The following is a 22,428-nucleotide window of genomic DNA, read 5'->3' as shown; positions in this document are numbered from 1 at the left end:
GTAGGCTGCTCCTCTCACAGGGGTGGGGAGGTCAAAGAGCTAACCTCAGAGTTCATGCCAGAGACACACCCAAGAGGAATAGAGGGCTGGAAATATTCAAGCTCAGAGCAGAAATCAATATATTATAAACAAATAAAACAATTCAAAGAATCAATGAAACTAAGAACTAGCTTTTTTCTCATTTTTTCCTTTTTTTCAATATAAGTCTTTTATTGTTCCTCAAGACACCCCAAATGATACTTTTAATTCAGGATCTTGTGTTTCTGGAGCTGGGTAACTTAGGTCTTATTCATCAGCTTGCTGCACAGTTCCCTTTTCAGATACATAGATGCTATCCAAAAACATTCTGATATCTGTTTTTTAAATTTATTAGTTTATTTTTTAATTAATTACAATTTATTCACTTTGTATCCCAGCCGTGATATCTGTTTTTAACTGTCATGGCTTGCTGAATCAGAGCCACTGAATTTGAAACAAGTTCAATACCATTTCCTTCAAGGATTACTTCCTCCTTCTGGGCTTGAGAGGCAGAACAAGCAGCACCTGTCCTCATCCAAACCCTGCGGATGTATTTCTCACCCAGGAAATTTCAGATTTCAACCAAAGACCCATTCTACTGGATAACTATGTTGATGGGGAAGTGGGCCTACACAGACCTCATCTTGTAGTGGAAGCCCAGTGTAACACCCTTGATCATATTCTGAATGTGACTGCAGAGGGTTCTGACAGTGGCCGGTTCCTTTTTGTTACCTGACCGTTTGTCAACCCTGAGCTTCCTTTTTTTTTTTTTTCCAAGAAGACTCTGCTCTACATTGATGTGATTGATGTCACTTGGAAGAGCTCCCCTGGGCCTTTCACAATGGCTGTGCACCCCTTCAGAGCGGTGTTGATATTTTCAGGGTTATCTACAGTCTGGTTGCTAAGACTGGTCTTCATTCTCACAGTACATGTGGCAAAGAGAGAGTGCCCTTCGTCATCATGTTCTAGTCTTTTTTTTTTCTTAATTAATAAGCATTTGACACTGAAGCAAGGATATACAGATTAAGCAAGCAATGTTGGAGAAAATATTTAGTTTTGCTTGCAAAACAAAACAGTAAAACTTTGTCCTTTCCCTTATAATGACATTTTGAGTTTTACTTTCACTTGTCACATCTACTCTTCATATCCTCTTTTCTATTTTTTTTTTCACATTGTTTCTTAACTTGAACATCTTTAAATTTTTCTCGTGGGCTCCATTTGTTCTCATTAAAATAATTCTTTTGAAAAAATGTACTATTCTTTCTGTAAGTTAAATTCTGTCTATACAGTTGGTAAGTTAGTAAACTGCTTTAATCTGTATATTTGAGCCAGGGACATAGTGGGGTGGAATACAGGGCAGTCAACCCCAAACATAGCCAGAAATTACAAATGTCACCTGTAGACAGTTCAAAACCACAAAGCAAGCTAACAGTCACTCTGCTCTTTATTAAAAACCATTTGCTGAAAACATTTAGTAATATCAGTTAATAGTCTTCTCTGAAAAAACATTCAGTTTAAAATGTAAGGAATGGCTGCTGGTGAGTTTTGATAGTATATGTCTAAGCTTCTAATTGAGTTTTAAATCTTTATTTCTGTGTGTGTGTGTGTGTGTGTGTTTGAGAGAGAGGAGGTAAAGAATATCAAGGCAGAAGTATATTATATAATTTAGATTCTGACCCTGGGGCATCTGTGTCACCTCATTTTTGTAAGGCTGGGTTTCGCATTGAACCCTGTTTCAGCTAAAATGTCTGGCTAGTGAGGCCTTTGCTTCTAGTGCTGGGGTTATAGCTACATGCCACCACTTCTGTCTTCTTCTTATTATTATTATTTTGCATTTTATAAAAATTTATCTTTAAGTTATTCACTATATATGTTTACTGTAGCTCTCTCAATTGTCTCCTCCCAGCTCCCCTTCCCCTTCTCTTCCCTCCTTCTCCCCTACCATTTGACCCCAGCCTATCAAGTCTCTTCCTCTGTGTCCTGGGAAGGCTACCTGGCCAGAGGGAAGTGATTAAGGGGAAAGCAGCTGATTGCATACCAGAAACTGGCTTTTTTTTTTTTTAACTTATGGTAGCTAGGCATTTGAATTCAGATTTTCATGGTTAACTCAATGAGCCATCACCTCATCTCCTAAAATTAATGTATTCTAATTTAATATTCTTTTTCTTTTTTTTAATTTATTTTTATTATTAGTTACATTTTATTTGTTGGGAGCCGCCGCGTGAATGTTTCGCCAGCAGAAACGCACGCCACCACAGGAATCCTTCCGCAGTAAACTTTATTAGTCACGCGATGAAGAGGGGAGAGAGGCCACCCGGCCACCTCGTGGGCGCGGGCGGCTTCCCGCGGGCCGCGGCCCCGGGCGGGGAAACGGGGAAGGAAGAGAGCGAAAAAGAGGGCGGGCCCCGGAGTAGCACTGTTTATATAAGCCCGGGTCGCACCTGAGTGACGTGTCAATACCCTGATTGGCTGCTCACTCTTACCGGCGTGCCTACGCAATTCTTAGCGTGCTTACGCAATCTTTAGCGTGTATACGCATCTACGCATGCACCCTGGAGGTTTATAGTTTTGAGGGCGAGATGTCAGCGCCACCCAGTAGCATCTGAGTCTCGGCTCTCCACATTTATTAACTCTGTATCCCAGCTGTATCCCGCTCCTTCATTCTCTCCCAAGTCCTCCCTCCCTCCCTCATCTCCTCCCTGTCCCTTTCCAAGTCCACTGATAGGGGATGACCTCCTCCCCTTTCATCTGACCCTATTTTATCTTCAGGACTGGCAGCAAAGTCCTCCTCTGTGGCCTAGCAGGGCTGTTCCTCCCTTGTGGGGTGGGGAGTTCAAAGAGCCCGCCATTGAGTTCCTGTCAAAAATAGTCTCTGTTCCCCTTACTAGGGTAACCCACATGGTTACTGAACTACCACAGGTTACATCCGAGCAGAGGTTACAGGTTATATCCATACATGGTCCTTGGTTGGAGAAACACTCTCATATAAGACCCCTGTGCCCAGATATATTAGGTCCTTGTGGAGCTCCTGTCCTCTTCAGGTCATGTTAACTTCCCCTTCTTTCATATGATTCCCTGCACTCTGCCCAAGGTTTGGTTATGAGTCTCAGTATCTGCTTTGATACACTGCTAGGTAGAGTCTTTCAGAGGCCCTATGTGGTAGGCTTCTGTCCTGTTACTTGTTTTCTCCTACATCCAATCTCCATCCCATTTGTCTTTCTAAGTGAGGATTGATCATCTTACCCTGGGTCCTCTTTCTTGTTTATCTTCTTTAGGTGTATAGATTTCAGTATGTTTATCCTATCTTATAGGTCTATATAAATGAGTATATACTATGTATGTCTTTCTGCTTTTGAGATACCTTACTCAGGATGATCATTTCTAGGTCCCACCATTTGCCTGCAAATTTCATGATTTCCTCGTTTCCCTTGCTGAGTAGTATTCCATTGTGTAAAAATACCACAATTTCTATATCCATTCTTCCATTGATGGACATCTGGGTTGTTTCCAGGTTCTGGCTATTATAAATAAAGCTTCTACAAACATGGTTGAGCAAATGTCCTTGTTGTGTACTGGAGCATCTTTTGGAAATATGCCTTGGAGTGGTATATCTGGGTATTGATGAATAACTATTCCTAATTGTCTTAGAAAGCTCCAGATTGCTTTCCAAAGTGGTTGTACAAGTTTGCATTCACACCAGCAATGGAGGAGGGTTCCCCTTTCTCTGCATCCTCTCCAGCATGTGTTGTAACTTGAGTTTTTGATCTTAGCCATTCTGATGGGTGTAAGGTGAAAGCTCAGGGTCGTTTTCATTTGCATCTCCCTGATGGCTAAGGATGTTGACCATTTCTTTAAGTGTTTTTCTGCCATTTTACAGTCCTCTACAGAGAGTTCTCGGTTTAACTCCATGCCCCATTTTTTAATTGGATTACTTGACTTGTTGCTTTTTAACTTCTTTAGTTCTTTATATATTCTGGATATGAGCCCTCTGTCAGATATAGGGTTGGTGAAGATCCTTTCCCAGTCTGTAGGCTGTTGTTTTGTTCTGACCATAGTGTCTTTTGCTTTACAGAAGCTTTTCAGTTTCATGAGGTCCCACTTATTGATTGTTGCTCTTATGGTCAGAGAGATAATTTGAAATTCTGTGGGAAAGCAGAATTCAGGCTAGTTATAGAAAGTGACTCATGCACTACAGAAGATAAGAAGATCTATCTGCTGTCCACTTGTAAACTTAAGATCCAGGGAAGGCAAACATATTATTAACCCAAAGGTCCAAGAACCTCTTAGGAGTGGGATAGGATATCATAGAAAAAATGGAAATCCCAGCTTAAACTGGAAGCAAAACTATTCACTACTTCAGATCTATTCTCCAGCTATTCATTCAGTTCAGACCCATCACAAACTGTATGGTGAGGAAAGATATGTGTTTGTTTTACTCTTTCCAAGGTGGTTTTGCTCTATATCAAGAAATGACAATCCATGAACTCTATTTAATAGCCTAGCGTTTGCCACAGAACTACTAGTACTTCCGTTAATGAACTATTTTTTGTGGAAACAGGAACTATCTTATCACAGATTTAGGCATGGACCCACCAAAACATATTGGTCTTAAAGAGAATTTCATAAAGTTAAAAATTTGTTTGGGCATGTTTCATGAAAAACTATAAATTTAATGGTACTGTCATCTTGATGTGAAATGATTTCACCCGACTATTGAAACTTAAAATGGATTTGAGTATAGGTGAGCTGTTCATTATTTCTGGATATCTAAATACCTAAGTAAGTTAATTCAAAACATGAAAATGATGAAAATTCATCATTCAAAACAAAAGTACTATAAGTAAAATGAGAGATTCTCCTGTTCATTTAATAAGACAACTATGCAGAAATCTGTGTACAAAGTGCTATAGCTTTGCTGTGTGATCGTTCCAATTGTAATGTATAATTTACTAATGTTTATGAAATGTTTAATTGTGCTAGACATAAATTTAATTATATGATAAAATACCAGGTGGCAGCAGCTTAGAGCATGGAGTACTTATTTTGTTCTTGCTTTTAGAAATTTTTGTGTTTCGTGGCAGGAAAAGTATGGTCCTCTTTGTTCTATAAATATATAAGCTTTACAATTAATACACAGTTCTTCAGTTAATATATGCATGGGATATACAAGGTGCATGGGTCAATTAAAGATGATTTCCTGTTCTTTGTATGAGAATGTGAAAGACTTGTCTTTCTTTATGCCAGTATGGATTGTATACCAAACTCTAATACCATTTTTTAAAACTATGTGACTTAAAATAATGGTGTGATAAGTCCTGAGAATTCTGTAGTCATCAAGATTTATTGGCTAAGCACAGAATGTTATGTCTCAGCCAGTATGAGTGTTGTTCCTATAGAGACTCCAGCACATATGTATTACCTGCATTTGTCTTCTGATTTGTTTCTTCCTGTGTGTAGGCAAGATCTTGTGTGTGTGTGTGTGTGTGTGTGTGTGTGTGTGTGCATGTTTCCATCTATCACATCTATCAGATCTGATTTTATCAGTTTGGATGGAATCCAAAGCAATTTTTTTCTGTTGACACAAACATAAAGCCTCTTTACTTACATGACAGACCCTTGTCCTCCAGTTTGAAATTACTAAATACAGACTGACTTAATTCAGCAGTCCAATTGTTATTGAGGTGTGTTACACTTTGACTCCTCTTCAAGAGAATACATAATATTACTACTGAACATACAACCATTTTCATGTTGATAATCAAGACTATATGAGTTCCCAAAATCCTCCTCTACAGTGATTATTATTATTTATATTAAAATAGGGTTAGTTTGAGTAGCCCTGGCTCTGTCTTTGTTTCCCAAGTGTTGGGATTAAAGGCATTTATTTATTTATTTATTATCTTTTAAGTTAATATCTTACTCTGTACTTAACATTATTTAAACTCTTACCTGGCTTACTTTAATTTATTTAATTTTGACTTTGAGGATGTGTTTTCCCGATTTTAAACTTAGTACCTCAGCAATTCAGATGATTTAGGCTTCTCAGCTTGTATCTTGTGCTGTGCTGTACTTGGCCATGCTCCTGTCCTTCCACTCACAAGGAGGGGTGACTCTGTCTGACCCTGGTCGAAGACTGGAGCTTGTTCACCAGGGTTGCCTGTGTCTAAGTTACAGTGCTTGGATGAGCAGCTGCTAATGTTCTTATAAAGTGGAGGTTTTAAAACACTGCTTTCCCCCATCTCAGGTTAGTTTTCATTCTATCCTCCACATGTGGGATGCTATATAAACCTATAAACCCAACATATAAACTTACAAACCCAACTAAAAGATGTGAAAGGTGGATAGAACAAGAACAAATGATTACTGTCTTCATGGACAGGAAGTATTACACCCTTCCCATAGCTCTTAAAATTAACTTATTAGTTCAAAACAATCCCATTTCAACACCGAACAGATTTTCAATTTATAATAAAATGGTTCTGAAATTCATTGGAAACATCTATGACACATTTTAAGGAGTTGTTATGAGGTTTATGTAGCTAACAGGTATCAACTTGTACTATAAAGCTAGTGCAAAAACTTGGGTAGGTTGACTTAGGAATAAAAGCAGTGGTCAGTGCATTTAATACAAACGCTCTGGGAAGAGACATAGATGGGGAATCTATTGTTTTTATTGATGAGCCCTTCACAGCAGAGGAGAAAGAAGGTGTGTCTTACAGCGAATCTCCTCATCCAGATCCTGTATTGAGTCCCACCTTGGCACAAGTTCTTCAAGGAAAGAGCACCTTGCCGTTAGCTTTTTCTAAGACAAGTGTGCTCCCATCTCAGGGCATATCTAGCTACATGAAGGAGCCCACCTAACTGACACATGCAGCTAGAGAGGAAATGAGAATTAATATGTGAATGTTTCTTTTTTGAGGCATGAATGGGTATTTCGGATTCCTGCTTCTTAATCACATGGAGTAACTAGTCAAGCTTAGTTATGAAAGTTGAAGCTTAAGTTTTTCCTATTCTCTTTAACAAGCACTGCTTAATACTGTTTTTTATCTAGCTTTTGTTTCTGCCCCATGAGAACACAACGTTGAACAAGATGTGACCTCTATCCAGGCTCCTGCACATTTAAGTAACTCATGTTACATCACACGGAAGATAAAAATAAAAGTTATGGAGAGCTTTGCTTTGTAATGAGAAAAGGGATCAAGATATCTTCTCACACAAACGACAAAAGTCAGAAAATGAAAAGATAGAAAAAATGAAAATATTTGAAATCTTGGCCAAGTAGAGTTTTTTTCCTTAAATTCAACTTTCTCAGATGATGACTCTCTCTGATTTGATTTGCCAATAGATTTTCATAGGTTTTTTTTGGTTATTATTTGCCATAAACACGTTTGTGGGAGGCTCCACACGTTTCAGTGTTGTTACAATCTCATTCATCTCTGTACGCCCATACATTTCAGTTGTACTCCAAGTGGATAGTAGACATAAGTGCATGTTCTGAGTCGACCACCTTGATCCCCATGTAATACTCTTATTTGGCGTTAGTGACATCTCTTACTTACACCAAGGACCTGGGCTAAGAGACCTATTTTAAGATTGTCTAGCACCCATGGCTTTCTCCAAACTATGAAGAGCGATATACTCACTATGCTATTATCACTTCTCCCATGGAGACAAAAGTGTCACCTCATGTTACACTGTCTTCATCATAACAATTATGAGATAGAACTTCCTGAGAAATTACCTAGTTTCCATGTTTTCAATATATGGCTTTTTGACCAAATTAGCCTATACATTGTTTTTGGGTTTCCCTTGAGAATTTCCCTTGAGAATTTAAAAAAAAAAAAAAATTGCACGAATTAGCATTTTTATGCTGGAATCCTGGCACTTCCTATTTATCTTTATAGATCATTTAAAATTGCCTACTTTCAGATTGAATTAAATATTAATCAGTAATATTTTTATGTGGCTTAATTTAACTGAACAGAATGCTATGAAGAATTAATATTAAGTAGACACACAAGAACACGCACATGCATTTGACTGAATTTAATTGTATGTCATATGTTCATTGTAAGCATACATATCTGGGTTCATTATTGTGAACCCAACATGATCTTTGTTCAGATAGATAGCTACTTCAGTCACTTTTGATAATTTTATGTTAACTAAAATAAACTCTTCATTTAAAATATATCTACACCTATCTGTTATAAGGTCTTCCAGGGAGTAAATAAAAATACAGCTACTCACACTCACCCAAGGACCATCTATGGATATAACCTAGAACTTCTGCTCGGATGTGGCCCATGGTAGCTCAGTAACCAAGTAGTTTTCCAAAGTAAGAAGAACAAGGACTATTTCTAACAGGATCTCCCTACTCCCAGAGGAGAAGCAGTCCTGTTAGGCCATAGAGGAGGACTTTGCAGCCAGCCCTGAAGATACCTGATAAAACAGGGTCAAATGAAAGGGGAGGAGGTCCTCCCCTATCAGTGGACTTAGAAAGGGGCAGGGAGGAGACCAGGGAGGGAGTGTGGTGTTGGGAAGGGAATGAGGGAGCAGGATATAGCTGGGACACAGAGTTAACAAAATGTAACTAATAAGAAAAATAAAATTAAAAAAAAACACAAAAAAATACAGCTACTCTTTATTTATCAATATACAGAATTTTGCTATTGGTATTAAGCAGTGCTTGTTAAAAAATAAAGGCACAGAATAATTTAAGCTGCATAACTTGTAATCTTGTTAATGTGAAATAATAAATGTTTAGAAGTATAATATCCACTTGGGGAGGTTTTTCATTTATTGAATAAATAGTGTACTCCCTTCTCTTCTAATTAGTTTTTGCTTGAAGTCTATTTTATCAAATAATATAATAGCTATATTTTCTTGCTTCTTTGGCTTTTTTGCTTGGAATTCACATTTCATGAGTGGTGTTTATCCTTGGGGAGGTGCACTTCTTGGATGCAGCAGGAAGATGGATCCCGTTCCAAATTCAGCATGTTAGTCTATGTATTGTTATTGGGAAATTGAGAGCATTACTTTTGTAAGTTATTAATAAGTGGAGTACATTAATTCCTCTTATTTCGTTGTGGTGTAGTTTTTCCTCTCCCTATTTTGGGGGTAGTTAACTTTCACATCAGACTGAAATTTTCCTTATAAAACCATCTATAGATCTGAATAGATAAATGAAATTACTTAAATTAGTTTTAATTATAGATTTTTTTTAACCCATGGATCACAGTTGTTAATTTTATTATGTATAGTAGTATGGGCTAGTGTTTTTGGTCTGTCTTTGCTTGCAGAGAATCCATCCTGGCACTTCTGGCTTACAGATTCTCCATTAAGAGACAAACGTTACTTCAAAGGGCTGTCTTTATGTGTGACTTGGCATGTTTTCCAAATGAAAACACAATATATCCAGACCCATGAGATAGAAGGAAGGCAGTTGCAAAAAGCAAGTTCACAGCACTAAGTCCCTACATTGGAAACTGGAGAAAAAAAAGTCATTTTAATAACTTAATAACACACATGAAAGATCTATATGTAAGAAAAATAAGAAATAATATTCACAAAAAAAGTAGAAGAGAAGAAATATTTAAACGCAAGGCTGAAATCCATGAAAGGGAATAGAAAAATACAAATAATCAGAGAAGAGTTGGCTCTTTGGAAAAAAATTTAAAAAATTGACAAACTTCTTGCCAAATTATTGAAAAGACAGACATAAAAGATCCAAATTAATCAAATTAAGAGACAAACATGATACATTTCAACAGACACTGAAGATATTTAGAGAATCTCACAGACATACTTTAAAAATCTATATTCTGCCAAACTAGAAAACATTGTATATGTGTGTGTGTATATGTGTGTCTGTATAAAACTATATTACATACAAAGAATGTATATGTAAATACACACATATATATGTACATATATACACACAAATATTCTTTATATATTATGTATATTCTTTACATACATAAAGAGAATAATCTTTTATTAATTACATTATACATGCATACATATACACACATATGTATATATTTATCCTATAAAGTTAAATCAAGATGAAATAAACAATTTAAACAGAGCCATAATTTTTAGTGAAATAGAAGCAGTAACTAAAATTTTTCCAAACAGGCCTCAGTTTTTCTTAGCCTCTTCTGAGGACAAAGGGAGGAGGACAGGAATATAATAGGGAGTGGAGGTAAGAGGGACTGACTTACAGAAGAGGAGGAAGGGGAAGCTTTCATCCGGATATAAAATAAATAAATTAATTAATAACCCCCACAACCCAAACCAACAAAGCCCAGGTCTTTTTTGTTTGCATCACATTTTAATATCTATATCAATAAAAACTTTAATAACCACAGAAATACACTTTGTTCTCAATTCCATTATATTTATATTGTAAGGTAAAAGTTGCATACATTAGTCTTTTTTAACTATTTTTTTTTAATCACACTTTATTTAACTTTGTATCTCCCCTGTTGTTCCCTCCCTCTTACCCTACCAATCCCTTCCTTCCTCCCCCTTGTGTTTTGGTTTAGAAAGTGAATGTATTTCAGTCTGTCTTCAGGCCATTGTTTCTTATGATACAAATAACTTAAGAAAAAGTAAAAAGTAAAAACAGGTATTGCTAACAAAAAAGACCTAGGAGGATTGGGAGGGAAAGCGGGAGAGGGCTACAGCTGGGATACAAGTGAATGTATAAAATTATTTAAAAATAAAAAAAATATTAATTAAAAAAAGATTATTCTCTATAGGCATGACCAGATACTTATTTTCCAGATGACTCTAGATTCTGTCTAATGGAAAACTAACGTCAACCATCATCTAATAGTTTTTATATTCTCTAATATATATTGAAGACATAAAAAATTGTTATAACAGTATTACATTATTTTATATGCATATTAAAAATGGAAAGCCTCGATTGACCTCTAAGCCCAGGTCTTGATCTATAAAGAAAAAGAACTAGTTACATTACTCCTCAATTTATTCCAGAAAATAGAAACTGAAGAAATACTTCCTAACACTTGGTAAACAAAAAGTTTAGCAACCATGATTAGGCCAGCTTAGTCCTAGAGAGGCTGGTGTGGTTAAACATAAATCAATAAAACTCATCCACCACATAAACAGCTTAAAAGCTTAAAAACCCATCATCTCATTAGATGTAGGAAAAGTCTTCTACAAAATCCACCACCTCTTCATGATAAAAGTCCTGGAGAGACTAGGGATACAAGGGGCATACCTCAAAATAATAAAGGCAATTTTCAGTAAGCCCACACTCAACCTCATCTGAAATGGAGAGAAAATCAAAACACTTAAAAAGAAAAAATAATCCTGAACAGCAAGAAAACATAAATACTAGAGTATAAAACTTAACAGAGTTTTCAAAAGATGAAACATATATGGCTAACAAACACTTTAAAAATATTCAACATCCTTAACTACTAGGAAAATTCAAATTCAAATTGCTTGCGATTTCATTCAATCATAATGGCCAAGATCAACAAACAAATAACAAACAGCACACACTGGCAAGGATACAGGGAACAGATAACAATTATTAATTGCTAGCTGGAGTGCAAACTGATACAGCCACTATAAGAATCACTGTGAAAATACCTAAAAAATCTGATAATTGTTCTACTACAAAACCCAGTTATAACACCATAGGGCACATACCATGCTACTGTTATGGGGTGGGTGTCTACCCAAGAAGACTACTCAGAGAGGGCTTAAGCCAAGGAAATTTTTTAATTAATTATTGATTATTACAGTTTATTCACATTATATCCTTGCTGTAGCCTCCTCCCTCATCCTCTCCTAATCCCACCCTCCCTCCTTCTTTTTCTCCCTCTTCAACTCCCTTGCCCCTCCCCCAGTCCACTGATAGGGGAGGTCATTCTCCCTTTCCATCTGACCCTAGCCTATCAAGTCTCATTGGGACTGGCTGCATTGTCTTCCTCTGTGGCATGGTACAGATGCATCCCCTCCCTCCCCCATCCAGGGAGAGGTGATCAAAGAGCCAGCCACTGAGTTCATGTCAGAGACAGCCCCTGCTCTCCTTACTAGGACACCCACTAGGAACCTGAGCTGCCATAGGCTATATCTGACCAAGGGTTCTGGATTATCTCCATGCATGGATCTTGGTTGGAATATCTGTCTTTTTAAAGGCCCCCAGGCCCAGATTTTTTGGTTTTGTTGCTCTCCTTGTGGAGCTCCTATTCTCTTCAGATCTTACTATCTCCCCCTTCTCTCATAAGATTTCTGCACTCTGCCCAAAGTTTATTTATGAATCTCAGTATCTGCTTTGATACACTTCTGGGTAAAGTCTTTCAGAGGCCTTCTGTGGTAGGCTCCTGTCCTGTTTCTTGTTTTCCCCTTCTGAGAAGGTGCCAGAATGATTTCCAAAGTGGTTTTACAAGTTTACATTCCCACCAGCAGTGGAGGAGGGTTCCCCATTCTCTACATCCTCTCCAGCATGTGTTGTCACTTGAGGTTTTGATCTTAGCCATTCTGACGGGTGTAAGGTGAAATCTCAGAATCATTTTGATTTGTATCTCCCTGATGACAAAAGGATGTTCAGCATTTCTTTAAGTGTTTCCCTGCCAGTAGATATTCCTCTACAGAAAATTCTCTGTTTAGCTCTGTACCCCATTTTTTAATTAGATTACTTGATTTGGTGCTTTTAATTTCTTGAGTTCTTTATATATTCTGGATATAAGCCCTCTGTCAGATATAAGGTTGGTGAAGATCCTTTCCCAGTCTATAGGCTGTCATTTTTTTCTGACGACAGTGTCCTTTGCTTTACAGTTTCATGAGGTCCCATTTATTGATTGCTGATCTTAGAAATTGTGCTGTTGGTGTTCTGTTCAGGATGTCATCTCCTGTGCCAATGAGTTCTAGGCTCTTTGCCACTCTTTCTTCTAACAGATTTAGTATGTCTGATTTTATGTTGAGGTCTTTGATCCACTTGGACTTTAGTTTTGTGCAGAGTGATAAATATGGATCTATCTGCATTTTTATGCATGTAGACATCCAGTTAGACCAGCACCATTTGTTGAAGATTCTGTCTTTTTTCCATTGTATGGTTTTGGCTTCTTTGTCAAAAATCAAGTATCCATAGGTCTGTGGGTTTATTTCTGGGTTGTCAACTTGATTCCATTGATCCATCATTCTGTTTATATGCCAGTACCATGCAGTTTTTATTACTATTGCTCTGTAGTAGAGTTTGAGATAAGGGATGGAGATACCTCCAGACAATTGGTTATTGTACAGGATTTTTTCGGAACTTCTTGGTTTTTTGTTTTTCCATTTGAAGTTGAGAATTTTTCTTTCAAGGTCTGTAAAGAATTGTGTTGGCATTTTGATGGGAATTGCATTGAATCTGTAGACTGCTTTTGCAGTATGGTCATTTTCATTATGTTAATCCTACCAATCCATGAGCAAGGGAGATCTTTTCATCTTCTGATACCTTCTTCAATTTCTTTCTGCAGAGACATGAAGAGTTTTTCAAACATGTCTTTCACTTGCTTGGTTAGTGTCACCCCATGGTACTTTATGTTATTAGTGGCCATTTTGAAGGGTGTTTTTTTCCCTAATTTTTTTCTCCGCCTTTTTGCTTTTTGTATACAGGATGGCTACTGATTTTTTTGAGTTAATTTTGTATCCGGCCACTTTGCTGAAGGTGTTCTCTGATTGATTTTTGGGGGTCGCTTATGTGTGCTATCTTATTATCTACAAACAGTGATGCTTTAACTTCTTCTTTTCTGATTTGTATCCCTGTTATCTCCTTTAGTTGCTTTATTGCTCTAGCTAGGACTTCAAGTACTATGTAAAAGAGATATGAAGAGAGTGGGCAGCCTTGCATTGTCCTTGATTTCAGTGGGGTTGATTTAAGTTTTTCTCCATTTAGTTTGATGTTGGCTATAGGCTTGTTGTATATTGTCTTTACTATATTTAGGTATTGCTTTGTATCCCTGATCTCTCCAAGACTTTAAATATGAATAGGTGTTGGATTTTGTCAAATGCTTTTTTGGCATCTAAGGAGATGATCATGTGGTTTTCTCCTTCATTTTGTTTATATGCTGGATTACATTGATGGATTTCTGTATTTCAATAACTACCCATGCCTGCCTGAATGAAGCCTATTTGGTCATGGTGGATGATATCTTTTATATGTTCTTGGATTCGGTTTGCCAGTATTGAGTATTTTTGTATCAATGTTCATAAGAGAGATAGGCCTGAAGTTCTCGTTTTTGGTTGGGTCTTTGTGTTGCTTAAGTATCAAAGTGACTGTGGCTTTATAGAATGAGTTTGGTGGAATTTTTTATTTGTATTTGTTGTATCCATTTAGTAGAACAATAATATTTACATTTCACCTAGATTCATTCTCTATGTAGTCTCAAGTTCTTGGACACCTGAACAGTGTTGGCTATCTCCTCTTGGACATGGTGCCTGCCTTTGAGTCGTCTGTATACCTAGTGAGACTCCAATGGAGAAACTAATTTCTCCCTTGTGGGTGGTTGTCAACTGGAGATAGGTTCTGGTTGGGAATGGAAGTTCATGCCTGATTCCAAGTCTTTGCACTGGGACCTTGTTTGCTTTGGACTTGGGCAGGCTATGCAACCTGCTATAGTCTCTATGAGCTCACATGTGCATCAGTCCTGTTGTGTCTTCTGAAGTTGGGTATGCAGTACTATGGTCTGTATGTCTTGGTTTATTTTGTTGGAGATGATCTCAGATCCTTACATTTGCAATTTTACTTTGTTATTGTTTTTGCCCAAGCAGTAAATTTTAGCCACTATTTACTTGAATTAAAAAAAAAAAAACAACTCATTAAATTAAAAGACAAAGTCTTTCTCCTTTCTGGAGAGTCAAATTGTACAAATATTAGATTATTTGAGAGATTGCAAAACATAAGTTTTATGATTTCCCTGAATAAGTTTTCTGTGTTACCTGGTTTGGATCATTCCTTTTCTTCTATGTTCCAGTTTATATATACATGCTTTCCTGCCTCTTACCATTTTATGTTGAATCCATCAATTAAGTATTCTAATCATGTCCTTGTGAGTTCTAAGGTTTCTAGTTGGTTCCTCCTAATGCTTTTTATATGCATTTTATGACATCTCATTTGTTCATTTGAAAGAACTATTGTTTAATGTGATTGTTGAAGCACTTTTATTACAGTTGCCAAAACAGAACAGACTATTAGGTAATACATAAAATAATTGATCTTGCTGTTGATATTTGCTGATTGGCTGTCTTATGCAGATTGGGATGTTCTTGTGAGATTTTGTTCATTTTTGGAGTGAAATTCTGTTGCTGTTGGTCGGTTTTTTCAGATTTGTATAATGATTGGCTCTGTTTTACCAAACTGTTCTGGATATTTATAGGGGAAAGTTGTTATTTGGGGGATATTGCTATATGAGGATAGATGCCCAGGTTCCCTACTTGGTCTACAGTAACAGTAAGTAAGAGATGATTGCGGCCTTGATGAAAATGAAAGGAATGATCAGGTTCTCTGTAGGTCTCACCTGATGTCACACTGATTGGGAGAAGCATGGGTAGCTGGATTTTTTGCTGACTGTGCGGTTTCCTGTGGCATTGCTGAAATAGGTGGCTTCCTGACTGTTGAACCCTGAAAAAAGTCAGCAGTGCATCTTATTTCTATCCCAGTAGAAAGGGAAAGTGTTTCCTTATTACTAGTCAGTCAAAGGTTGACAACAGGGTTGGCACTTCATTCTTGCTCTTCTGGGAAGAATGATATCATCTCCTTCCTCAGCCTCTTTAGGTGTACAGACTCTTTGCAAAAGGCATGACAAGATAGATTTGGTTAATGTGACATAGTTTTTCAACCCCTGCTTCGAATGTCTCAGTATCTGAGCAAGTTTCAACCTCTGTATAGATCTACAATTCTTGTTATGAGAAAAACATTAATGTCTCAGTTTCATAAGTGTATTTGAATATATTGATGATCAAAAGCTTTTATGCTGTATCTTAAATTTCCAAGTAGATAACATGAGAAGATAAGAAAATATTGAAAATTTACAGCACAGAAAATAGAAATAACTCTTACAAAGGTTGTTTTAAACAAACTATGGTCCAGTCATGCATTTCCCACTTCATAAGTTAGCACCATCACCTCCCAGGAAGATGTAATAATATTTAGACTATTCCTCATTTCTCAGACAATTCAAGTTATTTACAAAACTAGGAAACTATACTTTTATGGCATAGATTCTTGTCATGTTTTTTTTCTGTCTGTATTTTCTCCTTTCTTGAAATATAGAGCCACATGACTTCTTTATTTAGTGTGAAAAAAATTACAATAGAGACAAGTAAAATGATGCAGAAGTTTGTTGAGGAAGGAATACTGCTTCTTCTATTTTGTGGATAGAACATAGAATGTATTCCTTATACTCTCATAAAAATATCAACATTACCAAAACCTTGAAAAAGAGTGTTATAAAAATCAAATTATCACAGTTTTAGTGACACACTCTGTTTAATTTCTATTTTTGAAGAGTTAGTGGTGATAGGGTTATTTACTGGAGCAAGGATAACTATAGTGGCAGTAAGGGTGAGGTCTGTAACTTCCCCACCTCATAAACAGTCAACTGCTACAGCCACTCAGGAAAGTTGGGACCCCACAAGCCCCTCACTCACTGTGGTGAATGTTGACAAGCCCCACATTGAGCAAGTCCTGAATATGGAACCATCATTTCTTTGAGTTTCTGGATACTATGTATATGTCATGTCTAAAAGCCAGTGTTTCATAATATTTATCCCTAAGTTTTCTCCTGCTCTCCTCTGCTGCAATTTTCCTAGACCTTCTAAAGGGTAATTTAGAATTCCCATTTGGGGCTGAATACAATAGTCACTATCATCAGTTTATCTGTAATATATATATATATATATATATATATATATATATATATTGCCTTGACCAACACTCACTGTAAAAAGAAACTTCTCTGACTATGGCTATGAGCAATACTAGTCTGTTTGTATAATTATGCAGGCAGTTTTACTATATATCCATTTAGAGCAGAACATAAGTAGTAGATTTCTACTTAGGGCCTATGATCATCCCTGAATGGGCTCTTGACTGGCTTTATAGTGCTTAGCATCACTTTTCTGCAGTGAAGCAGGCCTCCAATCTAACCAGAATGTAGTTGGTTGCTCTTATAATAGTTATGCCCCATTTACACCTCTAGGTACATCTTGAATGACAACGGAGTAAACCCAGTGATGTCTATTTTTCCATGGCAGCCTATGCAGCTCCTTTAGCAAGAAGAAGGGTAGTTTTTTCCATTGTATGGTTTTGGTCTTTTTTTTTGACAAAAATCAAGTATCTGTAGGGGTGGGGTTTATTTCTGGATTTTCTATTCAGTTCCATTGATCCACCATTCTGTTTCTACACAAGTACCATGCAGTTTTTATTACTGTTGCTCTATGGCGCAGCTTGAGATCAAGGGTGGAGATATCTCCAGAAAAATCTTTAATTATTATACAGGCTTGTTTTAGCTATTCTGGGATTTTTTTTCTATATGAAATTGAGAATTGTTCTTTCAAGGTTTGTAAAAATTGTGTTGTTATTTTGATAAGAATTGCATTGAATCTGCAGATTGCTTTTGGCAGGATGGCCATTTTCTGGTGGGAATCTAAACTTGTACAACCACTTTGGAAAGCAATCTGGCACTTTCTCAGAAAATTAGGAATAAGACTACCTCAAGACCCAGCTATAATACTCCTGGGAATATACTGTAAAGATGCTCCACCATTCAACAAGGACATTTGCTCAACTATATTCATAACAGCTTTATTTGTAAGAGCCAGAATCTGGAAACAACCTAAATCTCTCTCAATCAAGGAATGGATACAGAAATTGTGGTATATTTATACAATGGAATAATACTCAGCAGTCAAAAACAAGGAAATCATGACATTTGCAGGCAAATGGGTGGAACTAGAAAACATCATCCTGAGTGAGGTATCCTAGAAGCAGAAAGACACACACGACATATACTCACTTATAAATGGATCTTAGACATATAATACAGTATAAACATACTAAAATATATAGTCCTAAAGAAGCTAAACAACAGGAGTGTCCTAGGAAAGATGATTAATCCTTATTCAGCAGGGAAAACAGGATAAACATCAAGAGTAGAAGACAAGGTATAGGACAGGAGCCTACCATAGAATCTGAAAGATTCTACCCATCAGGGTACAGAAACAGATGCTGAGACTCATAGACAAATTTTGGGCAGAGTGCAAGGAACCTTATGGAAGAAGGGGGAGATAGAAAGACCTGGAGGGGACAAGAGCTCTATAAAAGGAGACCAACAGAACTAGTCAGCAGCAAAGACACTTCTACCTCAGCTCCAGCATACAGCCTTTTTACCCTACAATTGAATTGTACTGAACATATTTTAGAGTCTAGTAATGCCCAGTTCTGTACAGAACAGTGATATTGTCTCATCACACCTAGACTTATAAATTGGTTTCAATTATGTTTTAAAAATAATCTGATAATATGTACTGGAATATTAGAGATATCTTTATCATGGTTTAGACAACTTTATTATTGAAATATGCATAATGTAAATAAGATTGTAAGTGAAGAATTTAATATAATATGAATTTCAAAGTAAATGATGAGAAACACCTGGCTGATAAAAATAATCGAATGACAATTAAATGTCATGTGCATAAGCCGAGTATCTTGAAATTATGGAAGGAATTTTCACTGAAAACTAGGACATTTGAAGTCACCATAATAAATTAAAAAAGTATAACATAGCTTTGTGATAGGAAAGTAGACTAATTTTCCCTTTTTTGGGATCTTGCATTTTAATTTTTGTACTGAAGCAAAAACACTTTCAAAGTTTACGTCTTTTTTAAACCCATTTTTTTCTGTATAGTTTTTATACCTATGCATGCAAGTAATTTTATAGGCAAAAGAGAGTAAGTACTCACTTCTGTGTGCTACAATGTTTGCTGTTTGAGTATGGGGTTGTGCATAACTATCATTTTTATATACAATTTTTGTTTAATTTACTTTATTATGTAGGTATCAAAATTAACCTTGGTTCCAACAAGAGTCATGATTTCAAATGGATTCCTGAATGATAGTGGAGGTCAGAAGCCAGTTGCACAGCTCTAGCTTGTTGAAGTTTCCTGAAGGAATAATCGCTTTTACTCACAGAAGATTTGACTTTGTGCTTTGCTACTTTAGAACTTTTCTCTTAGTAACATCTCTATCCTCTCAGTGTAAGCTCAGGGGGAGGGAAGTGAGAAAAGCTTCCCCTTGAACATTCTTTCCATCACGTTCTAAAAATACCCCAACAAAGTCCATAATAGAAGCACTTTTAAAAATCACACACAGACATGCTGCTCCATAAGTTTGTCTACTGCTTTACCCCAAGTAATTTCATAAGTAAAATTTTTGTATGTTTCAAGTAAGATAATCTAAAAAAAAAAAAAAAAAAGAATCACTTTTCTTTGGAAATAGTACATACATGTGTTTACCTTTTCTATGAGTTTAAAATGTTTTTTTACTTTATCTTTTGCTATGCAGCATAAAAGTGTTCTGCTCTTGTATAGCTTCAATTTAGAAGTAAAGCTAATTGAGAGTGGTCAGGATTCAATCAGACAGTGAAACATAAAACAAGCAAAAAAGTAGAATATATATATATATATATATATATGAAATTATAAGCTGTGGTCCTCAGTTGTATGTCACTGGGACAACACACCTAACAGACAACTCAAGAGAGAGGATTTCCGCTAACTTTTTTTCCTGACATACAGTAATGCCAGAACCACTCATCCCTTTTTCGTGACAAAACAAATTACTGCCTAAGGTGTAAGAGTGCGTAGCCTTCATATTTTAAACAGCTTATTTGTTTATGTTAAAAGCGTTTTATGGTAAAAGAAGAACCAGGAGAGGATTGACAGCAAATGTGCAAAGGCCAGAGGCTAATTTGAAGTTACTGATTTTAGGTTGTTCTAACCCATATGTTTGCAGTACCAAGTGCTATTTCTAGTGGATTTAAGTATTTAAATTTTAAATTATTTGGGTGGACCAGTGTCTGTGTTCAGATAAAGGCATTTGAATGTAGGAATCTGTGAGGTCAGAGGAATTGAATCCGCTGGAGGTGTAGTAAAAGGTGGTTGTTGGCCATCTCACGTAGGTGCTGGGAACCGAACTCAGATCCAATGTAAGAAAGAATAACTGCTCTTAACCCCTAACGTTTCTTTCTTGTCCTCATAATGGATAATTTCAGAATAAAAAAATCACCTGGATTTGTTAAAATAGTATTGTGCATGCTGTATTTTAATTTTTAAACAAATTAAAACAATTTCCATTTTAAAGACAAACACACTAAAGTTTATCTAGATAATATAATACTTAATATAATACTGAAGTTTACCCAGCTCTTCACCAGTGCATTGAAAACTTGAATCCAGATTCTTTCAGACATAGCTTTTCTAATCCTTTGTTTCAATGGGCATCAGGATGCCATCATAATCTTTTCATGGAAGTTCCATGCCTCAGAGAACCCTTTGGTGAGGATTCTGTGTGGGAGTTTACATGCATGTTTTAATAGATTTCTTGATGACTAAAATAAGAAAGAATTTTATAGATACAGCTACAGCAAGTATGTTTGACTCTAAAGTGGTTTGAATGAATGGAATACATTGTTAAGTTCTGTCTGCATGTAACAGGTTCCACAGTCATGATAGCATGAAATCCTTCCTCTTTGCTTCATGGAGAGGGAACAGACACCATTTATTTTCATATAAACCTGTACGCTAACTCCTAAGTTCTTCAAGACAATTTTGAACGTTCAAAGGTCTATAATCTGTAACCTAGCTTGGTACTGCTGCAGTGAAGAGAGACATTTTAGGATGCCACAATGCATTTGTCATATGGGTTTAAAATTTTGTTGAGAATGGTATTTTCTTATTAGGATGTAAGTCTTTCAGCCTTAAAACTAATCTTTTGTATCAGAAAAGAGATATCCTTAGTTTTTCTTTAAAGGATGCCTTTGTTCTTCCTTTAAAAAAAAGCTGTCTGTAATTAGACTTAGTTAATTGCAATTAAGTGTACAGAATACAATTTTCACATATGGCAAGTCAGGAAGAATTGAGAAAATGGCTGAACAGCTGAGTCACTCTCATCACCTTGCTCGGATCTGCTGACTTTGTATGCTTCCCATGTTGCAACGCAGTGTTTCTGACTTCAGCATTACTGTCATTTGGGGACAGTTTGTTCTCATTTATGGATGCTTTTTTGTGCATTATGGGTATTTAACAATGCCAGTGACCTCTATTCCAGAATCATCCCATATCTAATGACTATAAAAATATTTCCAAACATTTCTACATTTCTGAAAGAGCAGAATTACTATAAACTTTGAAAGCTGTGACTCTTCTAAAACCCAACAGTTGTAGGCAGCACAGAGAAATACAATATATATATATACAATATATATATATATATATATATATATTATATATATATATAATGTATACATAGTAATACAATTGTCATTGTCCTTGGCTATGACAACCAGGAAAATACAATATCTATCTATCTATCTGTCTGTCTATCTACCTATCATATGTCTCTCTATCAATCATCTATTTATTTATTGATTTATTTCTTTATTAACAGGCAAAGTGGCATTACTTTTTCTCATTTTTATTAGATCTTTGAGAATTTTGAGGGATGTGTTTGATCTGTTCATCTCTCCCTGCACTCCTTCCAGATCCATTTCCATCTGCCTACCCATTTAAATTTTTTTCTTCTTAAATTTCCTAAACCCATTAAGTACAGTTTTGCTATCTATATATTTGTGGATGTGTGGCTCACTGGCGAGCAGTTCCCCTACAGACTACATGTTCTTTCTTTTCCAGCAACTCACAACTTTCAATAGCTGATTATCCAGGGATAAGACTGCATGCCCACTTCTCCATGCTGGAATTTTATCTTTCTGGAGTTTGTGGAGGTCGTTTGTATGCTGTCTTCAACTGCTGTGAATCCAGGAGCACATTAATCCTGCTGTGTCAGGAAAACATTGACTCTTTGTAGTTATCTGCCATCTATGGCTCTTCTAATTTCCACCCAAGGTCCATGACTCCATGGATACCGAGGCTCACAAGGAAGGTTGTGATATAGGTGTCCACCTTAGGGCTGGGCATTGTCTCTTTTTCTTTGAGACGTGAGTCAGATCAAGCCCTTGATCTTGGAGAGTATGCAGTACTCTACTATGCAAAAAACAACTACAAAAGCCAGGAGAAACACATTTCCCATCCCTTACAATTGTTTAGTTCTTAGCACCAGTGAAGACATCTATTTTTGAATGCATACCTATTGAGGATATGAAT

At 36.4% G+C, this 22,428-nt stretch overlaps 1 pseudogene; it reads right to left on the bottom strand.

Moving 5' to 3' along the window:
• Positions 1–285: 285 nt before the first annotated feature.
• Positions 286–936, bottom strand: LOC110541736 (large ribosomal subunit protein uL6-like; annotated as a pseudogene).
• Positions 937–22,428: the final 21,492 nt, after the last annotated feature.

The sequence above is a fragment of the Meriones unguiculatus genome, chromosome 2 (genome assembly GCF_030254825.1).
Source record: "Meriones unguiculatus strain TT.TT164.6M chromosome 2, Bangor_MerUng_6.1, whole genome shotgun sequence".
NCBI classification, from domain to species: domain Eukaryota; kingdom Metazoa; phylum Chordata; class Mammalia; order Rodentia; family Muridae; genus Meriones; species Meriones unguiculatus.
The sequence above is the reverse complement of the archived record's forward strand: the minus strand, read 5'-3'. Positions and strand labels throughout refer to the sequence as shown.